Source organism: Plecotus auritus, assembly GCF_963455305.1.
Source record: "Plecotus auritus genome assembly, chromosome: 2".
In the NCBI taxonomy this organism is placed as follows: domain Eukaryota; kingdom Metazoa; phylum Chordata; class Mammalia; order Chiroptera; family Vespertilionidae; genus Plecotus; species Plecotus auritus.
In genome coordinates this window covers 148,445,446-148,464,872 of record NC_137771.1, presented here as the reverse complement: position 1 = coordinate 148,464,872, position 19,427 = coordinate 148,445,446, and positions in this window count along the sequence as shown.

The window sequence follows — 19,427 nt, the reverse complement described above, 5'->3', positions numbered from 1 at the left end:
TTTCTGTGAAATCTCTTTAGTTACAGATAAGACCGAGGTTAGCCTGAGCATCGCGTGCCATTCTTGAAGGGCCCTCGAAGCTGACTCATTTGCTTTACCATTTCTTGTGAAAACGAGAGGTGGCAGCCATCCCTGGAGCGCACAGGGTGACTTGGTGACTGATCTCTTTACTAATCTGAGCAAAGCAATTACACGCGAGGTTCAGAACCTCCCTGCTCCCAGCGGCTTGGTAGAAGGGGGTTATTTCTATCCAAGAAGACCGGTGGCAACTGAAAATGCAAACATGAAGAAAAGAAGAACAGGCATCTTTTTCAGAAACATAACAGTAACCTACAATCAGGATTATTCTAGTTCTCACCTGTACTGATCCTCTTAACTATATACTGCAAGTTAAAATAGAATTGGTTGCTGTTCTATGTTTTAAAAATTCACTCCCTTTCTAAATGCATCACTTCACGTTTCACTGTCCAGAGAATGCTTTATAAGTTCACTTCCTCTCAAACAAGTATAATTTTAGTAAAAGGGTGGGGGCAAAAGCCACATACTCACCCAAAGGGCTGAGGAGTGAGCAATGGGAACCATGAGCAGAGGGAGGTAGAAAGTGATACATGCCCATAGGAAAGTAAGGGTTCCTTTTTTTCCTGGGACAGTGGGGCATGAGTTTGGATGGAGCTGAACTTCAGGGTCAGACACTATTTATTGTCTTTTCTGTGGATTTGGAAAGGAATTAACTTTTCTTGAGTACTTACTGGGGTGGGAGTGGTGAGCAACAGACACTTTTTAAAATAGGTTACAAGCATATATCTACTTAAATCCTTCCAACAACCCAGAAAAGTAAATAGTTATCCCAATTTTAGAGATGTGAAAGTAGAGACGCTTGGTTAATGGAGAAGGAGAGTAAAACCGATGGAGTCCAGGGACACTGCTCCCCCTGTGATTGTGGAGTCTAAATGTTGCAAACACACATCTGTGTTCTTTGGGACAGTCAACATTTTAGTGTTACTTCAATTAATGAAGCATGTCCTCGCGTACTATCTCAATTTATCTTCATTCAGCACTGATAGAATGCTCTGCTTTCAGACTTGCTGTTCAGGTGAGAAAAATTAGTTTCAGGGAGTTCTCAAGATCACTCAGCTGGAAAGTGACTGAGTCATGACCAGAACACAAATCTTGTGCCCTCAACTCTTCTGCTCTTTCGTTTTGGCTCTTGCCTTTCATCTCTGCTCCTCTCCTCTCCTTATGATTCATGGGAAGGCTGTGATGTCCATCAACTCTCACATCCACCTGAGCCAGAACCAAAGTTTAGCTCATCAGCTTTACTGCCCTGTTAAAACACAAAGGCCCTTGGGAGAGGGAGCACCTAAACCTTTCACCGGTCACTTGCACATTAATATCACAAGGGTTCTGAGATTTTATTTTAAACAGACTTTATTTTTTAGAGCAGTTTAGGTTCACAGCAAAGTTAAGTGGAAGGCACAGCGATTTCCCATATACTCCCCCACCCTACTCCCCACACACACCCTCCTCCATGTTCAACGTCCCCCACCACAGTGGTACATTCACGACAGAATTAATGCATCCTTGTCATCCAAAATCTATAGTTTACATTAGGGTTCACTTTTGGTGTTGTATATGTTATGGGTTTGAACAAATGTATAATGACATGTATCCACCATTTTAATGTCATACAGAGTAGTTTCACTCCACTAAAAATCCTCAGTACTCTACCTATTCCTCTCCCCCTTTACCCAAACCCCTGGCAACCACTTCTCTTCATACTGTAATATCAGTTTTTGATGGGGGAGTGGGGAAGGGAATGGAAATTAGAATAACAAACAATCAATGTAAACTATAACTGAAAATGATAATAATTAAAAAATACCAATGCAAGGAAAAAAAGAAACAAAAAGCATAGAAGATGAGGGAATTAGCACCTAGGGCAGATGGGGTGTTGTTCATGGGGAACTGAAGAACTAATGAGAAACTAACAACTTTTTAAATGAGCTGGAGAGGCACCTCTTTTTGCCACACCCTCTCCCACATTTTTGTGAAAACACAGCTCAGTAGATTTCAAACATTTTTAACAGTGGAAACCTATGTTGCTATGAAAGCTTGCACTTATATACACAACATCTTAAGTAATTTATGTAAATTTACATTAGAAAATGTAGATATTTTAATGAAAGTTATAGTGTTATATACACCTTAGCACCTATCTCACCTGGCAGCATGCAATCTGTTTTTATTTCATTTAATGCATTGCGAAAAATCCAATTTGCAATAATAAATATTCACAAATGGCTCTTTAAAATAACTCACATTACTGTCTACTCCCATTAAAAGGAATGAAAAGTTTTGAAGGGCATTAACAACTTGCTTGCATTTAGTATAAATATGAAAGTTTGACACATACCTAAAATGTACAGTCAGCATTAACATAATTTATATAAAAATATTAGCAAAATATGACCCAGTTATATGTTCAATTGTTTTTATCCAACTGAGTATTGGTGCCTGAGAAAAGCATTCACCAAAAAGCATTCCTGAGTCTTGCCAGGAACGTGATCATGTAAGCGTTAATATAGTATACTTTTAGTTGTGCACATTTATAGGCTTAAAGCTATAAATCTTTCTAAATCAATGGCACATCTGTACAAGCAATATGTGAACAGAGCCAGGTAAAGCTCTGGAAAAGAAGACTATTGGAGGGGATAGCCTTGTCAGATATTAAAAGTAATTGAAACTGTTTGTGTGCTGGTATAGACAGATAACCAATGATTGAGAATACAGGGTACAGAAATAGACCCAAATACATTACAACATATGAATGTGATAAAGTTGAGCAATTCAGTATATAAAAAATGGATTTGCCATATCTGGGGAAAAAGCCATTTAAAAAGCTGCATCTCTCTCTCCCTCATGTCAGAATACAGTTCTGGTGCATTGATGTGCTAGAGCTGGTGTGAGCCAGCTGGCAAAAGCCAACTGTGCACATCCTTTCCTAGCTAACTCTGTGTTTAGTGAAGCCACATTGGTAGCTTGCAATTGGGCATGGTGGGAGTGTTTACACTTCAGAAATGGGCTTTTGTTTCTGTTTTTGAGAGCCCATTTTCCAGTCACCACAGCTGGTAGGAAAAAATACGTAAGAAATGAACCAGGAGATAATATGAGAGTTTTTCTTTTAATAATTTTAGAGGTGATACAGAGAGCTTTTTATAGAATCCAACATACTCTTAAAATTCAGTTTTCTACAAAAGGCAAAAATTTTCTACTCTGAAAAAAAATCATTAATAATATTAAAATAAAAATTTCAAAATGGTGAAAAATATGTACACATTTTTTAAAGAGCTATTTTTTTTTCTTATATAAAAACTTCTAACAAATTAAGAAGGAAAAGGAAAGCAATTCAGTATAAAGTTGAGCAAAATATATTAATTGATAGATATATACATATTACTGGCCAATACATATATGGGGAAAAATGCTCAACCTCATGCATAAAGAAGAAATTCAAATTGAAAAAGAAATATTTTTAAACCTATAAAATAGTAAAAATTTGGAGTGAGGTGCAAAGTTGAGGTGGACGTAGGGAAGTCCATTCATTTACTGTGGGACGTTGTTAAATTAAATTTGACATTATTAAGTGAAATTTAAAATTAATATTCTTGTCAACTCAGGAATTTGTTTTATAGACTTTCATAATCTCACAAAAGTGAGCAGACATGGGTGATTAATTTGTCATTATTTGTAGAAGTTATCAATTGCTGCTTAAGAAATTACCCCAAAACTTAAAACTTGAACGTCATAATAAAGCTTATTATTTTATGCAGTTTCTGTGTTTCAAAGATTTAGAAAACAGCTTAGCTGAGTGGTTGTGTCCTGAATCTATAGTCAAGGTTGTTGGCTGAGGCTGCAGTTGTTTGAAGATCTGACTGGGGCTGAAGATCCAGTTCCAATGTGACTCACTCAAGTGACAAGTTCCTTACTTCACAGACCTCACTCAAGTACACTGCTGTGTCCCCATGGCATGGTAACTGGCTTCCACCAGAGTGCGTGATCCCAGGGAGAGCAAGGCAGAGACCACAATGCTTTTTACAACCCAGTCCTGGAAGTCATACACCTCATTGCCACAATATCATCATTTACACAGGTCAGTGCAATGCAGAGAGAGAAGGGAATACACAAGGGCATGAATGCCAGGAGAGGAGACTCATTGGAGGCCATCTTTTGAGGCTAGTTAACACATTGTTAAGGTACTGGTTAAATAACATTTTTAACTTACTGAAATGCTATAGAACCATTGAAAAGAAGGAAGCAACCTATATGTGCTGCTATGGGAAAATTCCCCAAATACACAATAAAGTATGTGAAACACATATTTATATGTTTATAATAAATTTCCTTGGTTTCTTATAAAAGTAGGCATAGATGCATAATTACTAGTATATGTATAAGAGCATGACATTTCTGCAACAATGTATAAAAATCTATCAAATGGGCAATGGAATTGGAGTGATAGTGTTTAGGGATATATAAATTACTTTATGTTCTATACCTATACTAGTAATGTTTTAAAAAATGTTAGTATGAACATATATTTACATTTATAATTTTAAAACTAGTTTAAAATATGCTCCGCAGATATTTACAGGCCAGACAGCCAAAGCGGGTATCATTTTAGCCAAGCTCAGACAGACTTCCTCCTCACTCTGTCTTCTGTTTAGGGGAACTGAGTGGTAAGCAGGAGAAACCTAAGATAGTTTTCTGAATTGAGGACTGAGTGCTACCAGGTCTCTATATCCCCCAGGTCTCCAGCCTCTGAAAAGCTGGATTAACATAAGACAAGCATTACCCCCAAAGTAGAAATCTGTTGTGATGGGTTTCTTCCTATTCTGAGGCCACAGGATTCTTTGGAGAGTCTGGTAGCTGGGACTGTGCAGGAATGGCAGGGTTCGCAGTGGGCAGCAGTCACACAGGGTCACAGAGCCGTGGAAAGCCTCTCAGGACTGGTGTTAGCGGAGCTCCTGCGGATCCCTGCACCAGGAGGGCTGTGGCAAGCGAACACCTGTCATAGAAGATATTCAGGCACTGCAGCTGCTGAAGTTGAGTCATCAGTCTTGATGGATTATCTTGAAGAGGATGTGGATCCAGGAAAGTTCATGCTTAGTTCATCACAAGGCCAAGTTTGGGGTTTAAACCCTTGGAAGAAGTCCTTCACTGGGTTAAGGAAGAAGATAGCTGAGAACTGTCTGCAGCAAGAACAAGATAGAATCACAGAGCTTTAAGGAAGCTTTATCAAAATGCCAGTAATGCAATGGTAATAATTTTAAAGAGGCAACCAATATTTATTCAGTGTGATTTATTCATTTACTAATTATCTATTTGACAGATTAAAAAGCTGAGAATTAGAAAAGCTAAGCAATCTTCCCAAGGATATTACATCCTCTTATTTTTTTTTTTGAATTTCAGTTTTCACAACTAATTAAAAATGTATTTAAAAAAATAAGATTTGAATCAAACATTTTAATGGCTCCTGAAGCACTTCTGCGGAAGAGATTAGAAAACTACTGCTTTACTGATCCACCACTGGCACCAACATGTGGGTTTACAGAAGGGTAACTTTCCATTCAATACATAGCACAAGCTATCTGATCCTGAAATGAAATTTCCTGCAAGGTGGTAAGCTCCCCATCACTGGAAATGTTCAAACAGAATCACAATGACCACCTGTTAGGAATATTGCCATTTCTGCCTTGCTCTCTCTGGGATCACTCACGCTGGTGGAAGCCAGTTACCATGCATTGGGAACACAGCAGTGTACTTGAGTGAGAGGTCTGTGAGGTAAGGAACTTGTCAGCCACTTAAGTGAGTCAAGTTGGAACTGGATCTTCAGCCCCAGTCAGATCTTCAAACAACTGCAGCCTCTGCTGACAATATATTGAGCAGCATGCAGTTGTTTTTTTTTTCCAAATCTAAGTTCTTATGTTCTTATTAGAATAGAAGTTTCATTTTCTTATTCTTCAGGTTGAACTGAGTTGAAGCTTCTGAATGCAGAAGGCTGGACTAAGTATACTTGCCAACATAGTGGGGGTTTAAGAATAATAACAATAATAAAAATAAACACTTTAAAACCACTTAATATTTGCTTGGAACTCTTTTAAGTGCTTTACATATATTAATATAGGTAATCCTTTCTACCACTCTAGTGAGGTATTCTAATATAGGATTCTAACCTCTAAATCTGGTAAAGCCCATGATTTTCTATATCTGTGATATTTATGCTCCATGTAGTCAGACAGTTGCAATTATATGACACTGCAAGTAAAGAAAGGTGTAGCTAAAACACTGCAGATAAATAAATAAACAGACAACGGAAGTGGTTTGTTGCATAACAGGGAGTTTCTATCCATGTTTCTAGTTAAGTCAGCAAACCACAGGATGATACTTAGAAAAAAATCAGTGCCAGAAAAGCCTTGATTCTAAACTCATTACAAGTCAGCTTAACCTAAAATTTTAATCTATAATAATAAAAGCATAATATGCTAATTAGACCAGACATCCTTCCAGATGACCTTCTGGGTGAAGCCCGGGTTGCAAGGGAAGCCCGGGTCCTGGGTGCTAGAGGGAAGCTGGTGCAAGCAGCCGGGGGAAGGAAGGCCTACTCTTGCACTTATTTTGTGCATTGGGCCTCTAGTATAGAAATAAAAGAGGCTCCAGGAGCCACAGTCTTTGGTGCAGATATCGCGGAGTCCAAGAACCACACCATGCACAACCAGTCCTGAAAATAGCACAGAAACGGCATCAAGAAACCCTGATCACAAAGATATGAACCTCTTTTTTAAAAAGAGGAATTATTTTTTAAAATATATTTTTAATTGATTTCAGAGAGGAAGGGAGAGGGAGAGAGAGATAGAAACATCAATGGTGAGAGAGAAACATCCATTGGCTGCCTCCTGCACACCCCCTACAGGGGATCTAGCCAAACCTGGGCATGTGCCCTGACTGGGAATCGAACCATGACCTCCTAGTTCATGGGTCAATGCTCAACCACTGAGCCATGCTGGCCAGGAGATATGAATCTCTTAAGGGGCAGACCCCACGGTCCTGAGGAGCATGTGCTTTGCCAAGAAGCACAAGAAAGGCCTGAAGAAGATGTAGGGCAACAACGCCAAGGCCATGAGTGCACGTGCTGAGGCTATCCAGGCCCTCGGAAAGCCCAAGGAGATCAAGACCAAGATCTCCAAGGGTGGCAGCCAAAAGCTCAGTCAACTTGCTTACAACACTGACCCCAAGCTTGGGGTCAGCATCGCCAAGGGTCTCAGGCTCTGCCAACCAAAGGCCAAGGCCAAGGCCAAGGCTCAAACCAAGTCCTGGGTTGCAGCTGCAGCTCTGGCTCAGGCTTAGGCTCAGGCTCACAAAGGTGCCCAGGCCCCCACGCAGGCTCTATAATGGAGGCCTCTGTCTGCTGTGTGGGTGAGGATGGAAGGACTGGTGTGATTTCTGGGCTGCTGCCTGCATGGGGCTGGTTTCCTTCTGTGCTATTTGTACAAATAAACCTGAGGCAGAATCGGGGCGGGGCGGGGGGGAGGGGAGGGGAAGAAAGAAAAGATAAGGGAAAAAAAAACAAATAAAAAATAGCTTTAGTAGAATCAAAGTTGACGAGCCTTTTTTTTTTTCTTTCTTTTTTCTCCATATCATTAGGATTTGTTTTCACAGAGCAGTAAGCACAAGACATTTCCAGGTCCCTTATGGAATGCAAATCATGGTTAGGCGCTGGAGGTTCCTGAGCCGTGGGGCAGTGTTGATTCCTACCAAGCTTTCGTAACTCAGTAGTTCGGCCTTGGAGCCAGACTACTGGTGGCCAGGCACTTGGCTCTGTGGTGCTGAGCAAATAGTTCATCCATCTACCACTCAGTTTTCCTCTTATATGCAATGGGGATAATAGTACCTCTCCTATGGGATTACTTCAAATGTTGACTAAGTTAACTCATATAATTTTAGAACAGTGCCTGGTACATAGTAAATTTCTGACCAGCATTAGCTATTAATATTAGCTGGTATGAGGGAAAATGGAGCATTTAAGTGGTAATCTAAATTTACAAAGAAATAAGTAATGTTACTGGGTGGTATATGAGAATCAGATGAGAGTTACAGATACTAAATACGCCCGAGTTCAAAGTGGGGTGAGATGGTTATGGTTGGGAGCGATTGGGGCAGACTCTCAAGGTGAGGAGACTTGAACAGGGCCAGGAAACAAATTCTTTTGCCCACGTTTGATGTGGGATCCTTTAAAATGCTGTCTCAAGTATGATGTTCTCAGCTAAGCTAAGGGGGTCGATGATGTGCACTTGACCACAAAGGAAAAAAAGAAGAGATTTAAGCCGTTAAACAACAGGTAGGAAATCAATGGTAAATAAAAGAATTAAAATGCACAGAGGGTAACATGTTATTTCCTTCCTAAATAAAACATATAATATTTTTACATTTGACTAAATATCTATAACTCAATTGTTTTCCACTTTCCTAGCGAAATTCCTCCATCAGAATACTCAAATTTCTTAACTTAAAAAATATTATTGTTGCCCTGACTGGTTTGGCTCAGTGGATAGAGCGTCAGCCTGAGGACTGAAGGGTCCCAGGTTCGATTCCAGTCAAGGGCATGTACCTTGGTTGCAGGCACATCCCCAGTAGGGGGTGTGCAGGAGGCAGCTGATTGATATTTCTCTCTCATCGATATTTCTAACTCTCTATCCCTCTCCCTTCCTCTCTGTAAAAAATCAATAAAACATATTAAAAAAAATATTATTGTTGTTGATGTTTATCAGAGAAAGTGAAAAGCAATTTACTGATGCACCTATCTACATAATATACACATACATGCACATTTATATTCTCCACAGGGAGGGGAGCAAGCATAATGTGCAAATGACTAAATTCTTCTTCCTGACTAGTCGTGTCTGTTCTTCGCCCCAATTTTACATTGAGGTAACTTAAGAGTAGAGTGTATGTGTCTTTTCCTGGATCACACAGGTGCGACTCGTCTGAGATGTGGGCTCGGATCATGGAGGAACATTCCAAGTGGTTTCAGAACTGAATGTTATGCATTTTAGGGTTCTCCAGTGCCTGGTGAAATAAAGAAAAGAGAGCGCAATACGGACTCATATTTGAGTCTCTGCCTATAACATTTCTGGTGTTGTCACTTATCTGCCTTCTTTTAATTTCATTTCTGTTTTTGTTTTCCCTGTTGAAGAAAGTTAGCGAGTTGTTCCTCGCAAACTTCAGAACCCTGCCAGGAAGAGCAATGAAGTCCCCAAGCCCCTGACTGTGGTCTGACTATTCTTCAAAGGAGCTCAGAGGTGGAGAAATGGAACAAGATCCCCTCTAGCAGCAGAGACACACTGGACCTCTAGGTTCTGGGGAACTTTTCTCAGGCATGTCCTATTGCTTCAGCCTTATTAGGGATTAAAGTAAATTGTTAAAGTCACAACCCTGTGTACTGGCTTCTTTAGCACCCAGAAAATGTGAGCTAGGCTAGCAAAGCTACTGTCTACTGTGAACCCCTTTAGAAGAAGGGGTGGTTCATGTTAGACCTGTAACAATGTAAATGAAGGGCTGGAGGGCGGGGCAGGCCCATCTCCCCTGAGCAGGGTTGTTGGAGGTGAGGTTAGAAAGAAACCCAAGATAACCCATGTGCCCATTCATTAGCAGTCATTGGCCTCCAAAAAGGTGAGACTTCCCCCCAGTCTTGAAATATGAACTTGTGGTCTCATGGCCACTTAAGAATCTTCAGTGTGAGAAAAAAGATTAAGAGAAGCTTTGTGGATTAGGGAAAAATGGTCAAGGGGGGTGTTGGGACGGGGAGGGGGGCGTAAGCAAATGCAGGGTTAATGCAGTGGTCGGCAAACTCATGAGTCAACAGAGCCAAATATCAACAGTACAACGATTGAAATTACTTTTGAGAGCCAAATTTTTTAAACTTAGACTTCTTCTAATGCCACTTCTTCAAAATAGACTCGCCCAGGCCGTGTTATTTTGTGGAAGAGCCAGATTCAAGGGGCCAAAGAGCCGCATGTGGCTCGTGAGCCACAGTTTGCTGACCACGGGGTTAAGGCAAAGAGCAGGCTTCAGTGGTGTGATGGTTAATTGTATGTGTGAAGTTGGCTGTGTCTGTTCCTAGACATGGAGTTAAAAATTATTCTGAATGTTTCTGTGAGGGTGGTTTTCAATGATATTAACATATTGCCTTCTCCAATCAGCTGAAGGCCTGGATAGGACAAAAGGCCCATCTCCCCTGAGCAAGAGGAAATTCTGTAGTAGGTGGCCTTCATTCGAACTTGTACTGCCATGTGGGCTCCTCCCTAGGTCTCCAGCCTGTCTCAACCTCAGGACTTGAACTGCTGATTTTGGACTTGCCAACCTCCACAACTGTGTGAGCTAATTCCTTAATGTAAACAAACTGACAGACAGACAGACAGAGAACCTATTTGTTCAGTTTTTCTGGAGAACCCTGACTAATACAAGTGAGTTGTAGTATCCAGGCTACAGGGAGGGGACTTAAAGCTGGTAAACAAAAATCAGAGATATAACCCTAAACCAAACTGTGGCTTTATTTGGAAAACGTTTGAGTACTGACCTCACTCTTAATTTTATCTTCATTGCTAACTTTTCTTACTTTAATTGAATTCATCCCGTTATATTGTATGTGTTATTAAAAATCACCTTAATTCCTTTTTAGGATACATTAGAAGTATAAATAAATAAATAAATAAATAAATAGTTTCTCATCATTTGAAGCAATTACATAAGGCTAGATCTGGATTTCCACATATAAGGAAGGGACATAAGAATTATCCAAAGCTAAGAAGAAAATGTTGGGAGGATATAGATAATAAGTGACATGGAATTTAAAAAGATGTATAATAGCCCTAGCTGGTTTGGCTCTATCAAGCGTCAACTTGCGGACCAAAGGGTCCTGAGTTCAATTCTGGTCAAGGGCATGTACCTTGGTTGCAGTCTCCTCCCTGGCCCAGGCCCTGGTTGGGCACATGCAGGAGGCAACCAATCGATGTGTTTCTCTCACATTGATATTTCTCTCTCTCTGAAAATCAATGGAAAAATATCCTAGGGTGAGGATTTAAAAAAATAGAATAAAAAATAAAAAGATGTGCAATAAAAGTTCAAGTGTGTGTGCAAAGAAAAGTATTTTAGTAACAGAACAGAAAGTATTAAAATTAATCCAGAGGATCAAACATCAAACTACAGAATGTAAGCAAGAACCAAAAACTGTACGCTAAAAAAAAAAGGTGTTATATAAAAAGGAGAAAGGAGTTTTGTGTTAATATGGCCACCTAAATTTTTATGATTATATAATTATGTAATTTAAAATGTTTTCTGATAGGAAAAAATTAAGGGGTTCAAGGATACGAAATATAAGTAATGAAAACATGATGCTATGTTGTCTTTCTACATATAGATGGGACAAAAGTAGGTTTATAGTTGTGAGTATGTGAAACACAGTTTATTGCATTACTATTTATTGTTTTCCATATGAACTGTAAATCTATTTTTGCCTCACTCTGTATAATTTTCAAAATGTGTATACTTCTAACTCAATTTTTTTAATTAATAAAAATTCAGGTACAATTTCATGCTATGTCAACAAGAGGAATTAATCCATTTCTGACTTTATCGAAGATTATCACTAAAAATTATGAGGAACAAACAACACTGAACTCAGAAAGTTGTATCACAAAAGTAGAGTAAGAATGAGAGGACTCCACCCTACCTGCCCACACTAGAACCTGGCCAGGGTGAAAACCAAACCATGTAACAACATTGAGGAAGAAGCATTCTTCAACTTGTAACTCATTTTTCCAGAAAGTGTCTTTCAGTCTCTCTCTGTTCACCTGGGTCGTATCTCCACCCATCTGACCTTGAAGCAATGACCCTGCAGTGGCAGGCAGCACATAGATTGTGTGATCATCCAGGGAGGAGGCCAGATATCTTCTCCAAGCATCAGGTTGGCTCATCCTTCCACCAAACTTCCTCTAATTTTGTGGGTTCCATAGGGAAACAGTGAGGGGTTGTGGGGTTTTGTTCTTTAATTGGGTAACTTTCCTTGCATTTCCCTATTCTAGTGATTTCCAAGCCACATTGAGGTTTTTCAGCCATCAGTAGCAAGTCCTTCAGATTGTCACTAAAATATCATTTGAGGAAATCATAAAGTAGAGCTATAAAACTGGAATATTTTATTAGGTTTCTTCACAAGCACAAATATGCTCAGGTTCCTCTATAACTCATGAGATGCCTTTGTGGTTGAGCTAGAGGGCTGCTATGTTTAGAAGACATGACCCAAGAAACAGTGGTCAAGTCGTTAGATGCTCATTGATCTCCATGTAATTTCTAAATTGCCAAATAAAAACTTTGAAGAGGACACACACATGGGACATCATTCAGCACCCACCCTCTGGAATACCTTCCTTATGTACCTTGATGTGTATGAAGTCTGTGACTAAACAGTTTGAATTTTATGAACAATAATTTTACTTATTAGCATAGGCAGAAAAAATACTTGAGTGCCACACATAAAGTTCTATGGACCTTGAAGCATTATTAGAACCTGTTAAATAATTATTTCCTCTGAGCATATCTAATCTCTTCAAGGTAGAACTAATTAGAAGGTAGGTAACCTGCATTTAAATAATCTTAACAATGAGGTTAAAAACAGGAAGAGGTTTTTAGAAACAGTGATAAAGTAATGGCAACTCATGCTAAAAAGGTTAATGTGACAAAATGGAAAATTCTTTCTGATTATAAAACAACCAATGTGATGTGAAAATGTGCATAATGAAAACAATATTTTGAGATCTTAAAAAAAATCCATGGCCTTTACTTTCTAATATTTTATTAATCTAATAAATGCCTGCAGCTTTAAAAAATCAAACAGTAGTAAAGGCTTATAACGAAAACCAATAATTATCTGTCCCATTTCTATCCACCCCCAGTCTTTCTCCCCAAAAACAACCATTTAAAAATTTATTAGGTCTATCTTCTGTTTACCTCTGTATTTCTAAATAACAAGTTTAATCTACTATCTATCTAGGATATTAACTAGAGGTCTGTCTGTTCTCTCTCACTTTCTCTCTTTCATATTTGGAGATTTTTCCTTCAAATATCTGTTGATACATTCTCCTAAAGAGGCAGTAATAATTGGATTGAAAGCTCTGGGGGTTGAAGTGGATGAGAGGGGAGCAAAGAAAAGAGCTACTCATTTTATGGTGAAAACACCAAAGCTCTCAGTGGTAAAGAATTTTTTTGTTTTGTTTTCTCTCTCTAGAACTATTCTGGAAAATAGTTTTCTAGAAAATAGCCCTTGCATCTCCTGCCCATCCAGAGGACAAATTCCCTTGGAGGAAGGGGATGGGTGATGGTGTAGAGCCCCCAGTAAGAACTCATTTTCAAGAAACCCCCTATTTTCAGTCCCATCCTGTCCTCTGCCTTTGGAGATTTTAAATAACAGGGGAAATTCTTAAGATAGAAATTTATGGGGAGGGGATGAGATTAGCATACAAAATTATATATACAGTATTATTTAACTAGTATAATCAAATATGCATGAAAGAGCTACAAAAAAATTCACCAAAATATTGAGTAGTTATGGTTATTTCTGAGTGGAGGTATAAAATAGAATGGTTATTTCCTTCTTGATAACTTTGTTTATTTTTCAAAATTTCCACAAAGTATAGGCATTAATTTAATATTAGGGAAAAAATACTTGATTTTTAAAGAAATGCATATTGGGATGAGAACAAGAAAACCCATAGGGTTGCATGTAGATAACAGAGTAAATAAGTTTTTCCTGCTCCTAGGTTAAAAGGTTTATAGTTAAATATTTAATATATTAATGTTTAGAAAATATGAGTAGGATATTAAGAACTGTTCTATTGAATAAGAAATGTTGAAAATGCCCCTTGTGAACTAAGAACTTTAAAGCCCTACCTCAATCTTTTCACCCACTCACTTGAATTTGTCATTGGTTTTTCATCAGTTACATTACCTAAAAACACTCTATGACCTAGTTTTGCATTCTTTGAATTTTATACAAATGGAACTATAATATATGTATTATTCTATGCATTGCTTTTCTTCACGTTTGTTAGTTTTGTGGTAATCTGGTTTCTATTACTATTCGTGTGAATACCTGCAATATCACGTTTTTAGTTAACATCTTGTTCTCCATTTCTTTAGACAGCATCCTTTTGATCCCTCTAAAACCGATGGGAAATTAGCATATTTCCATTTCCTCCTCTGTAATTCTAGCAAGAGGTAAGAAGTTCCAGGGTTATTGTTATGTTTTCTCTCTTTGATTTATCAAGATATTCAGCTTTCTGATTTATCTGTTTTCATTTTTAGTCCTTAAAAGTGTAAACATGTTTCCCTGGCCAGATGGGACAGTTGGTTGGAGTATCTTCTCATATACCAAAGGGTTGCAGTTTTGATTTCCCATCAAGGCACATGCCTGGGTTAAGGTCTAGGTCAGGGCGAGTATGGGAGGCAACCATTGGATGTTTCTCTCTCAAATAGATGTTTCTCTCCCCCTTCTCCTCTCTCTGAAGTCAATGGAAATATATCCTCAGATGAGGATTTTTTAAAAAAGTATAGAATGTACATTTATTTGGACAAGCAAGTTTTTTTATTGTACTGCTAATTCTGTACCCCTCAAATACCCTTGCTTACTTGTGAATTAAATATATGCATTACTGTACTAATTTATTGTGGACAAATATTTAAATTATGCACAAAAAATAGAACTTTTGAATGGATAAAAATGTTTTTTTTTACCTTTTCTCACTGAATTATCACATGCTCCCCCTGAGATATAGGCATCTTCCCAATTTATGTACTAAGTAGTCCTCACTCCTTTCAGGATCATTCATCCTTTTGAGAGTCAAATTTACATTATGGACTCTAAGAAAAACGTACATGCTTTCTCATGATTTCAGGCAACTAATTCACAGTTCAGGAACTCCTTAGGAACTCAGATGAAGACCCCTGCCTTAGACATTCAACATTATTGGGATTGTAAACATTGCCAACTTCGGAATCTCTCTGTAATAAAGAGAGAAGTGAAACATGAGCCATTTGACATTTGACAAGATATAAACATCATACTGAAATTAACAGTGTGAACATTATGCTAAGTGAAATAAGCCAGTCAGAGAAAGTACCATATGATTTCACTCATATGTGGAATTTAATGAACAAACTGAACTACCAAGCAAAATAGAGACAGACTCATAGAGAGCAGGCAGACAGCTCTGGGTGTGTGTGGAGGGATTGAGCAAAAAGAAAAAAAAAGAGAGAGAACTTATGGTCACGGACAACAGTGTAGTGATTAGGGGGTGGGTAGAGGTGGAAGAGGGCATAGAGGGGATAAATGGTGATGGAAAAAATAACAGTGCTTGATTAAATATGTAATAACTCCTTTAGATAATCATTCAACAATACCATAATTCAGTGAAGGAGAGACATCAAACAGTTCTCTTTCATCTTCTTTCCTGCTTCATTCTCCATTTTTTTTGGCCTTTTCTCTCTCACCCCCAACCCCTTTCCCATTCACTTCTCTTCACTGTTTCTTCCTCCACTCCCAGCCTACCCCCCTAAAAAACAAAAACAGAAATCCAGAATTAGATTTTCTCAATGTGCTCCACCTGCTGGTTCTTTAAAGAATTTCAAATTTAAACACAATTTGAGAAACTTGAGACACTACGTATATGTTAGTGGAAATAATTTTATTACCTAAATTTTAGTACCAAAGTAGACCTTGCTAATTTAGAGACTAGGATCATTTCTAAAAGTCTGAACTTAATGCCTGGTTTATCAAACATATTATATATAACATGTATTATTTCAATATCTTCTATATATAGAAGCATAGCTACTGTAATGTTTCAACCCTTATTACAATCACACCCAATTTGTCCCTTTTAATTTCCTTTGTTTCTATTCCATTTATTCAGTGAGCTGCTTCTTGGCCTCCTTCCCTCACACCTTTGTCCAAGCTCATTTCTCTGGCCCCAGTTCAGTCTTTGACTCTCCTTTATTAATCTACTTCTTCAATTAGCACCTTTACACAAATAATTGGTAAATATTTGTTTCTAGACTTAACTTCTCTCGTGAGCCTCAGACTCATATCTCTAAATACTGGCATAGGCAGCTTGCAGGCATATAAAGCTCATCAAAACTGCTCTCCTCTTTTTTTGTTAAGGGCCTTTAACCTGTTCCAATTTTCTATTGCCCAGCTTAGTGTCATAGAACAGCAACCATTTTATTGTGTTCACAGATTCTGTGAGCTGGGATTCCGATTTGGCACAGCAGGGATGGCTTGGTCTCCCCTCCACATGCTAGAGTGTCAGGAAGAAGACTTGCTGCTCTGAGGAAGACCCCATATCTCCCTCACATTACTAAAAGAGTGGGGGAGAGGAGGTGAAGATGATAAGTGGGTCTTTATTGCTTTCTAGAAATATTCACATTATTCATGTTGAATCTTACCTAATAATAGAGAAACATGTAAATTGACCGTACCTCCGCTACGCCCACAGCCAGTAAGAGTATGCAAATTAACCCAACAAAGATGGAAGTTAATTTGCATACATTCCTGGGTCCGGGAAACCTCCTTAGCACCCAGGTCACTCCCAGCTGGCCATCAGGCGGAGGCTTTAGGCTTGGGAAGGGGCCGAGCCTGCGATCAGAGGTGCGGGGCGGTGGGGTGGGGGGGGGAAACCCTTTCCCAAGCCTAAAGCCTGGGGCGGAGGCTTTAGGCTTGGGCAGGTGCTGAGCCTAGGATCGGAGTGAAGGGGATAAAATCAATGGAAACATATCCTCAGGTGAGGATAAAAAGAAAAATAAAGAAAGAAATGTCATATCCTATGAAAGACACATCTTGAAAATGTCTAAAGAAAGTTGCCATTTTTTCATGGTGAAGGAACTGGAGTCCGTGTTGATGAAAATACCTTGGCAGCTGCGGTGACTGGCAGTGGCTGCAGCAGCGGGGTGATAGGGCTGGCGCCTTCCCCTGGTCAGCCTGGTCACCTCCCGCAAAGGGAGGCCAGACTGCGGCTTAGGTCCACTCCCAACGGGGAGCAGGCCTAAGCCATCAGTAGGACAACCCCTGAGGGCTCCCAGTATGTGAGAGGGGGCAGGCTGGGCTGAGGGACCCCTACCCAGTACATGAATTTTGTGCACTGGGCCCCTAGTAGTATATAAGATCAAATACATCTGAATTAAAACTTTCAGCAGAAGTTATTGTTTGTATTGATGTAGATATTTAAAATTTTAAATAATAAAATTATAATTCTTTGAGGGTATCTACTGAATTATTTTTTCAGTTGAATTACAACTTGAACTATAAGAAATTGGTAAGTGGGGTTGCTGTTTTGCATATTATTGCTATGGGTAGAAGGATGTCAAGCAGCAGGCGTGGAACATTCTAAAAGCCTCAGGCTGCCTCACCAAATCAGACAATGGGAACAACTTTGACCAGATCTGAGCATAAATCGCCATGAAGACTTTTATTTATAAATGCATTATTCACTTGCTGTTAATAGAGGCATTCAACCGGTACAATTTTATTTGTGAACTTTGATACCTCCCCAACCATTTCATAAGTAAATGAGTCCATGACAGAGCCGATGTTGCAACTGTAAATGACTACAAAGCCAAATGACTGTATTTGTGTCAACTCACTGAAACTCATTAGACTCACTGAAACCATGATGCATTAGATTATGCCAAGTTTTATGTTCAAACATGTGTTGATGAATGGGAATTAATAGGTGAAGGATTCTTTAAAATACTGATGGATGAGTTAACTTTTAGAATCAAAACAAAGAACCTTGATTGGAAGATAGAATGCAGTTCAATTATCTTGCTCTGCTAGTCTATGCTAGTGTGTACCTGGTATTAAACCATCTGTAGAAACAGGTCTGTGAGGTTTTATATTGTACGACCTATGATTTGGTTTCAGGTAACAATACTAAATTCAGGATTTATTCAAGACATTTGTAAATGTTTATGCTTCACTAACTTAATTGTGACAATTTAGGTTTATTATGAAATTGAAATTTTACGCGTTTCTTTGAGAAGGACCAAATTTTTAAATGTGGAGTTTCAAATACATAATACTTGTGGCAGAGATAATACAATAGCGGTGGCAGTGAACAGAGGGAGGAAATCAAGAAGCATTTCAAAGGTGGACTCAACAGGATTTTATTAGGACAACGAGGGAGGGAAAGAGGCAAGTGGCTTCTGTGATTTTGGGTGTGAAAGGCTATGTGTTGGTTTCCAAGATGACCACATATTCCTTGGCACTCCTGCCATTGAGTTAAGTAAGGCCCATTCCCTTCCCTTGAATGTGGAGCTGGCTTAGTGACTCACTTAACTAGTGAGATGTGGAGAGAGTGACACTACATAACCTCGGGGGCTGGGTCAGAAGGCAACCATACATACCTCACCTGGTGGAATTTGAGTCTAAGCTGAGCCTAGCCTTCGAGTGGTCTAGCCCGGGCACTGATGTGTGACCAAAAAACCTGCAGATGATTCCAGCCTTGAATGTAACAGCAAAAGACACATGGAAGGATAAGTAGTCATAAAAAAACACATTTCTTGGCCTTCTAATCTGGTGCTCGTTACCATGCAGTTTTCTAATTCAAACATTGAGTTCAATAGGTGGGAAGGCGGAGTATACTGATAGAAAGTAGTGATTAGAAATTTGTTCCAAAGCAGATACATCCTCCCCCCAAATTTCCACCCCTTCTGACCACTAACAGACATATGAAAGAGCAGCACTCAGGTACTCAGGCCATTTGGGAGTACACCCTGGGCCTCTAGTAGATTCAGAATAGACATCAATACAAACCTGAAAGAGAAATTTACTAATGATCTTTTTTTTCCAATAGTTAAGCAATTATGTTTTTCCCCCATCTCATATGTAAGAGAAATACATCAAAGGGTATGGAAAACTGATGTGCAAAGAAATTTTTGAAATTTTAACTTAGTCCAATGCCCAGACCCCAATAGTCCTAAACACAACTAAATATGCTAGCAGATTTTGTAAAAGGTAAACTGAGGTTTATTTGAACATGCCTATATTAGGGGTTTTTAAACTTATCAGCATTGTTGAAATATAAATTATATACACAATAAAATTCTATGATTTTCAGTGTGAAGTTCAGTAAATTTTGATAAGTGTATACAATTTGGTAACCACTGTCACAATCAATATATGGAACATTTCCATCACCTCAAAATATTCATTTGTTCGCTTTCACAATCCATTTCCCAGCTCTATGCCTAGCCCCACCCCCTAGAAACCACTGATCTGCTTTATGTTGTTAGAATTTTTACTTTTCTAGTGATGAAGAGTTAAC